Here is a 7258-nt window from a genome sequence, read left to right as displayed (position 1 = left end):
GATTATCTAAAATGCTATTGTTTTTAAACCTTTGAACTGGAGAAATCATACTTTAGCATGCACATCAATCTAAGAAATCAAATGCATAGAAGTTTACATCTTTTTCTAAGAAATCTAAGAACTGGAGAAATCAACTTTTTATTTTACTAATTGATTAAGGAATAAGTTTGAACAATTTGATATTCGATTTGTTTGTGATTATAAATAGTATTATTTAAAGCTCATTAAAATATGATAATATGCTCATTTAAGTCTTGATAATAAATTTATTTAATATTGGAATATCTGTGTCTTGTAGTTTTTTATTTTATATTATTTTTGTTAATGAATACAAGTCATTTGTTTATGCTTATTAAATTGCTTGTTGTTTTTGTACTTCATTTAATTAAAGTATAAATTTTTTAATATACATAAGTTGCTTATTAGTAGGCTCCATGAGGCTCTTGTTCAGATAATTATAACAATATATGTTCCATTAGACTTATTTGATGAGCTAACATGTTAAGTTTAAGCCAAACTCAAAAAAGGTCAGAGTTCAAAATGAGCCGTGCTTAAACATTATTACAAATACTCTTTGACAAATGATCTCTTACTTGGCTTGATTCAATTCATTTCCAACCCAAATTAAACTTATAAGTTAGCTCATAATGGTATGATTCACGCTCGTGTTTCTAGTAGAATCGATCAACACAAGCAAATCCGATCTCAACTACATCCTTGTCATACTTGTATTTAAACCGACTCGTCTTCCACCGAACTCAATTTAGAATCAAATCCAAGTTCGATTCCTTGACCTAATCACCAAGCAGTTCAGCCTTGACCAAGTTCTAAATCTTCATAATCCAACTTAATTTGGTCAAAATTATAGTCTAATTTGACTTGATCTGAATCCAACCCTATGATTCTCATCCATAGTCTTAGGTTTTATTTGAGATAGCTTTTTTACTATTTTAAAATTATGTTTTATTACAAATTTTTTTTATACTAAAAATTATTTTAAAAAGCAGAAAAAAAGTTTTTCCAACAAAGTCCTAATCATTATGATTGAAGTCTAGTGCTAAGGCTAAATGTGACACCACTTAAGTGGAATTGAACGTCATTTCGTCTTCATATTTTTTTGTTAATTATATTAACAATTGACGACTTTGATAATGCAATATTCTCTTGACTTTAATTAGAGAAAGACTTCAACAAGACATAAAGAAAAGCATGGATAATGACTTTGGTACTCTAAATGACAATGAGGCTATTTTGTAAGAAAATTTGTGTTGGGATATTCTCATATTCTATTGAAATAATAAATCAAATGAACTCTAATATTTTTGTATTTATTGATATTAGTGTTGTGTATTATATCATAAATTATATTAATTAATTAATATCAGTGTAAATGTAAGGGCTTTGAAGTCCATCTTGATTTTTTTTAGATTATGATATATTTTTATAATTTTCTTTTATTTATTTATAACATGTGATTTTAATTTTTTGTTTTAAATAATATCCATCAATACAAATAAAATATAGTTTAAGTCATAATAGAAAATTATATTTTGAATAATTAATGCTCATGAGCATTATCGAGCTAAGATCAAGCCAACTTGACTAACTTATACTCTTAAGTTAAAATTATTAATAATTTAATTATATCTATTTCAAAATTTATTGTATTTTTTAATAAATTAATATATTTAAAGATAATATGTGATACATAAAATTAATATATATATATATATAACAAAATTAATATCATTCAATTATATGAAGATAAGAACATCCTTTAAACAATGGCATTTCGCTTTCACAAAGAAAGGAAAAAATGTGCCTTCTGCAATATTAAATGATGAGAAAAAGAGTAAATAATACATACAAATATGAAACGGCCATTCACACTTTCTTCTAGAATGTTTTTCTAAGAGCTCATCATTTAATTAAAAAATATTTTAAAATAATCTGTCTCCCTATGATACACCTCATCGATTACGTCAAGCTTCAGTTCAACAATTCCTTACTTCTCAGTGGGAAAATTATCATGACTTATTAATTAAAGAATTTAGGATTTTTGATAAAAAAATAAAAAAATCATACCTACAAATTAAAAAAATTATGGAAAAAAACATCGTGCGGTCATTTTCGGGTCAAAAGCTGGTTCACGGACCAAACTGAATCCGACCAATTTAATATAAGGGTTGAAAAGCTCAATCAGAACCCATTCTATTTTTTAAACTGGTCCATCCAAACTTGAATTTCCTAGGTTGGAATCTAATCGAGTTGACATGTCGTGTCATTTATTGACACCCATAATTAAAGTAATCTAATAAATATAAAATACATTCTTATTAACTTAATCATAGTATTCTTCTCAAATTTATTTTTTGAGCATACGTTTGAGATTAATAGAGTTTAAACCATTGCAAATTTTTATTTGATGTATATAGTAAAATCAATAAAATTTATGTTAGTGTTAATTGATTTGCTGAAAAATATATAATGAGAAAAATAGAATAGAGTTTAAAGGAATGTAATGTATTTGAAATTCTTGGAATTATTTGATTAAGAAAAAAATAAATGTAAGAGATTATTTTTTCTTTGTCTTTTTTGAAATATTATGAATCTAGTGTGAGGCCAATGATAGTAATGAGTAGTGGCAACCGCGTAATAGATATAATAGGTGGCAGGTGGTGGTCGACAGCTAATGATGATGACTAAAGCTAGTAACCAGCGGTGAGCCGGTGATGATGTCAGACGAATACTAACAATAGTGATAGAAGAGGATTTATAATATATTTAAAAATAAATGAAATCTTGATACATCATCAAAAATTTATCTTGATCGGGCACAAATCTCAAGGCAAAATCAACCTGAAAATTTTAAAAATTAAATCTGAGACCATCTGAACTCCGTTTTCATCAAACTTATAGTCAAACTGAGCGTATCAGAAATACAAACCCAACGACACCAAATTCAACTCAATCTGAGCCTAAATGAGTTTGAATCAAATACTTGAAGCGCTATTGGAAGGTTCAAACCACAATTTGGATTACCAAACGGTTTCCAAACATGACATGCTTATAATTGAATCGAGTGGCTCGACGAGACAAATCCAACGAGCCTAAGATTGCCAAATTTTGATATCGTTAAAACCTTCAAATGTCTGACGAATTGTCCATGATTAAGGGATTCAATATCGACCGTTCATCTGAATAGCTCCACATTTTCTTATTTACGGGTCACGCCATCATAAAAAAAAACTATAAATAGCCCCTCATTTCTCTTTAGAGGGGACCCAAGCAAGAAGAAGAAGAAGAAAAGAGTAGGAGGGAAGAAACTCCTCCTCGACCACTGCAGGAATTTTGCCCGATTTCCACGGGACGCCGGAATTCTACTCGATTTTCAAGTGAAGCCGGAATTCTAAGTGACTCTGAATCACAACTTGTGTGTAACTGGACTTCAATCCGAAAGTAAATCATTGTAATCTAATCGTCCTAAATTCTAAGGACAAGTCAGCCTCTTGTATCTCAAACAAACACTAGTGAAACTTTATCAACTGGGCGTGGCCCCGTGATTTTTTTCTTTTTCCAGGTTTTTCACGTACAAATCCGAGTGTCTTTATTTCTCTCCTTTTTGTGTGCTTGATATCCGTACAAAGTTGAGACGGAAAATTTCTAACTCTATCGCCGTGCATATTCTAGTCCGCAACAAATCTAATAATTTTCATTATCAAATTTGAATCCAAAGGTGAATTCTAAAATTCACATCTAACTAAACACTTCAATTTTTTTGAAATACTTTGTATTTAAAATGTATTATACTATCAGAACATGTAATTAGGGCACCTAAGAAACAAGCAAGTGGAGCCGAGTAATGATTAATTGTTACTTAAATTATTCATTTCTTTTTTGTATGTTTGGTGGAAGTTTTGTCAATCAACAAAGGTTTTATTTAGGACGAGTTTCTTGCTGTTCTTAAAACAGATTTTTAATACAAAAATTTAAAAAATTGTAATAATAAGAAGCAATATGAAAGCCGTCGCAAATAAAGCCTAAGAGGTATTGGATTCGAGTTATAAGTATTTGATGTTGGTGTGAGTTTGTTGCCTAAATATATAAAAAAAGAAACTTATATTATCAAAGTCTAAACATTCTTTTATGAGGGGAAGTAGCAATTTTGAATATTATTTTATTATACAAATCATTAAATTAATAATTTTGAAAATTATATTGTTCTTGTAAGTATAAATAACATAATTTCCCAAAAAAAAAAAAGTATAAAGAACAGTTTTGTTGCATCTTTGGGTTGGGACGTGGATTGCAAACGGTCGATGAGCTGTTTTTTTTAGCAGAAAATTAATTGGCCATAGGACAAAAAATAAAATAAAAAATGGGTATCATACGATTCTTCTAAGCAACAAAAATGATACTTTCTAGAACAATTTTGTCATTTTTATAAATAAAAAAATAGATAAAAATATTTTGATAAATATGATTCTAAAAAATAATAATATTTATTTTAATATAATTATATTATTAATTATTTATATCTTATATTCATCTAAAAATTAATTTTAAAATTTTAAATTTCATTATGATACAGAATTTATTATGAAATATACAGTCAAATGACTAATCGATTAATAGAATATTCAAATTTTAATTTATTTTCTCTATTAAAGCATGGAATTTCTTTCTTCTGTGTTTTTTTAATTAATTTTAATTTTTGTCTTTAATTATCATATTTTAATATTGATTTAGTTTATAAAAAATTTTAAATAAATGCAAATAATTTTAATGGTCAATATGATTTTTTTTTGTAAAATATTTTGATATAATTTTTTTGTTCTTTTATAATTTTTAGAAATAATAGTTTATTTTTACATTAAAAATAAATAAAGATAAAAATTTAAAAATTAAAATATATTTTAATTTACAAATAATTAAATTAGCATGAGATATATATATTTTCATCCTCTCCTTTTATTCTCAATGCATGAGAATGCTTGGTTTTTTGAAGAACATAAGTTTCGTTCGGCAATTTTTTAGTTAAAAAATTAAAATTTTATGCTTGAAAGTTTCTTTAAAAAGCAGTAAAAAAAAAACAATCCCAAATGAAGCCTTAGAATACAAATTATGCTCTAAATTCTGTGAAATTAATATTTGATGGAAATGATATTTTTTAATACATGGATAATGTAATACAAAAACTTCTCATTGTGTCAATATTTAATTCTTGATAAATAAATAAATAAAAAAAAATCTCGTCATCTAACTAGAAAATTTTAGAGAGAGGATTGTTACTTTTTTAAATCTCATGCTTTAGATGACTCTCTAAGGCTGATATTTCTTTGCAACCGTTAAATACCGGCTATAAATACCAAACAAATTTCTATCAATTGTAACAATTATACTATAGCCAAAGCAAATGATTAATCCTATTACTGGGTTTAAAAAAAAACTATATGCTTGGCTACCAACTCAATCATTGATGCATCAAAATTTTAAAGTGTTTGTCTTTTATATGGAAGATATGATATGATTAATCATTTGCATTGGTAGTATCTTATCTCTTTATAATTATAATAAATATTTTTTTATAATTTTTTCTGGCATATTATTGACGATCTTATTTATACAAGTTTTAAATTTTATTATGAATATAATTCTAACTTAAAAATAATATTTGTTAGGACTTGCTCATACAACAGCAATACTATATATAAATCATCATTTTTTTCTCTTCCGTTTAAGTTAAAAAAAAAATCAAAGTTTCAAACTCTGAAATAGATTTATTTAAATCATGATCTTGAATGAGACAAATCTCAACAAAGCGGTTTATCATAGAATATTCTAGAAAAATCAGGGATGGTATTAGTTGTAGTCTTTTGTAAAGATGGTAAATGATTTGTGAACAAAATTTTATAGATAGTTGTAAAAAATAGCTTCTCATAATTTTTTTATAAAGCTAACAAAAAACAATAGTAGCCAAATAAAACATATATAGTGAGCTAAAAAATAAAATAATAAGAAAGTTTCTCAAATGCAATATAAATTTGAAGTTAAATATAAAAAATTGCTAGATATTAAATTTGCTTCATTCAATAAATTAAAGGAAGTTATGTAAAGATAGCTTCTCTTCTTTTTTTTTTTTGGCTGAAAATATTAAATAACAATTGCATCACATATTGCATTCCTCCTAATTAGAGTTCTTAAGGAGAAGATTTTAATTTGCTTGAGTATCAAAATAACTGGTGATTACCAAGCGCCAAAAAATGGAAATGAAGCCATCTTATCATAAAGGATTTAGCTTCAAGAGAGAATTTTCAAATGAATATAATAGAAGTGAATTAATAATAATTGATTTTCAATAAATCTAATAATAAGCGAGGGATTGAAGAGAAGAATTCGGAAACTTGATCTCATTATTACCGAATTTCAATAGGTTTTCTTCATTTTGTCAATGAGAATAACAATAAATAGCTGATACTTGTGGCTAAACTTGCTCTTAGATTTTTTTGGGATAGTCAATTGTAATAAGTTCCTCTACTTCTTTCTCGAAGGAGGCTGTGATTGTGGAACATCACTTTTTTTTATTTTTTTTATTTTTTTTTTAAAAAAAATATCTATTCAATAAAAACCGTTAAATAAAAACGCAGGAAAATAATGGAACACAATAATACGAGAGCTAGTAAGTGGGTTGAAAGCTTCCAGCGTCGCGAAAACCATAAGACCGTCCATGGTGACGAATGCACTGGTTTTCCACCAGCATATGTATTCAACGATGCGAGCTCCAACCCATCATTGCTTCAAGCGCCACCAACCACATGTCTCTCAGGTCAAAATAGAAATAGAATTCGACCAGTAACAAGGGGCAATCCAAAATAAGAATATCTCCTACGCCGACCCATACCACGTGCCCAAAATTTCCCCAGAGAGCCAACATTGAGAAGTCGTTCTAGGCATTAACCAGAGTTAGAAATCATTTTCCGGGGTCGTGAACCCCCACAAAAATCCGTCAGTCAAATCAACCGTCAATAGAATTCTGATTTCAGGATCACACTGAAGAATCTAACCATTCAATGGTTCTTAATATCCTGTACCAATGAACTGCCGCCTAATGTGGTTCCTAAGTTTCGCGAATCAACCAGAACAGAACTCGATAAAAATTATTGGGTCAATCGAAATGCATTCCAGATTCACCAGCCACACCAGGCTGAGGGTCACTAGCCTCAACTAGTAAGATCCTGCAGTGATACCAGCACATCCA

This window comes from Dendrobium catenatum, unplaced genomic scaffold (genome assembly GCF_001605985.2).
Source record: "Dendrobium catenatum unplaced genomic scaffold, ASM160598v2 fragScaff_scaffold_1105, whole genome shotgun sequence".
In the NCBI taxonomy this organism is placed as follows: Eukaryota; Viridiplantae; Streptophyta; class Magnoliopsida; order Asparagales; family Orchidaceae; genus Dendrobium; species Dendrobium catenatum.
Note: the sequence above shows the minus strand (reverse complement) of the source record.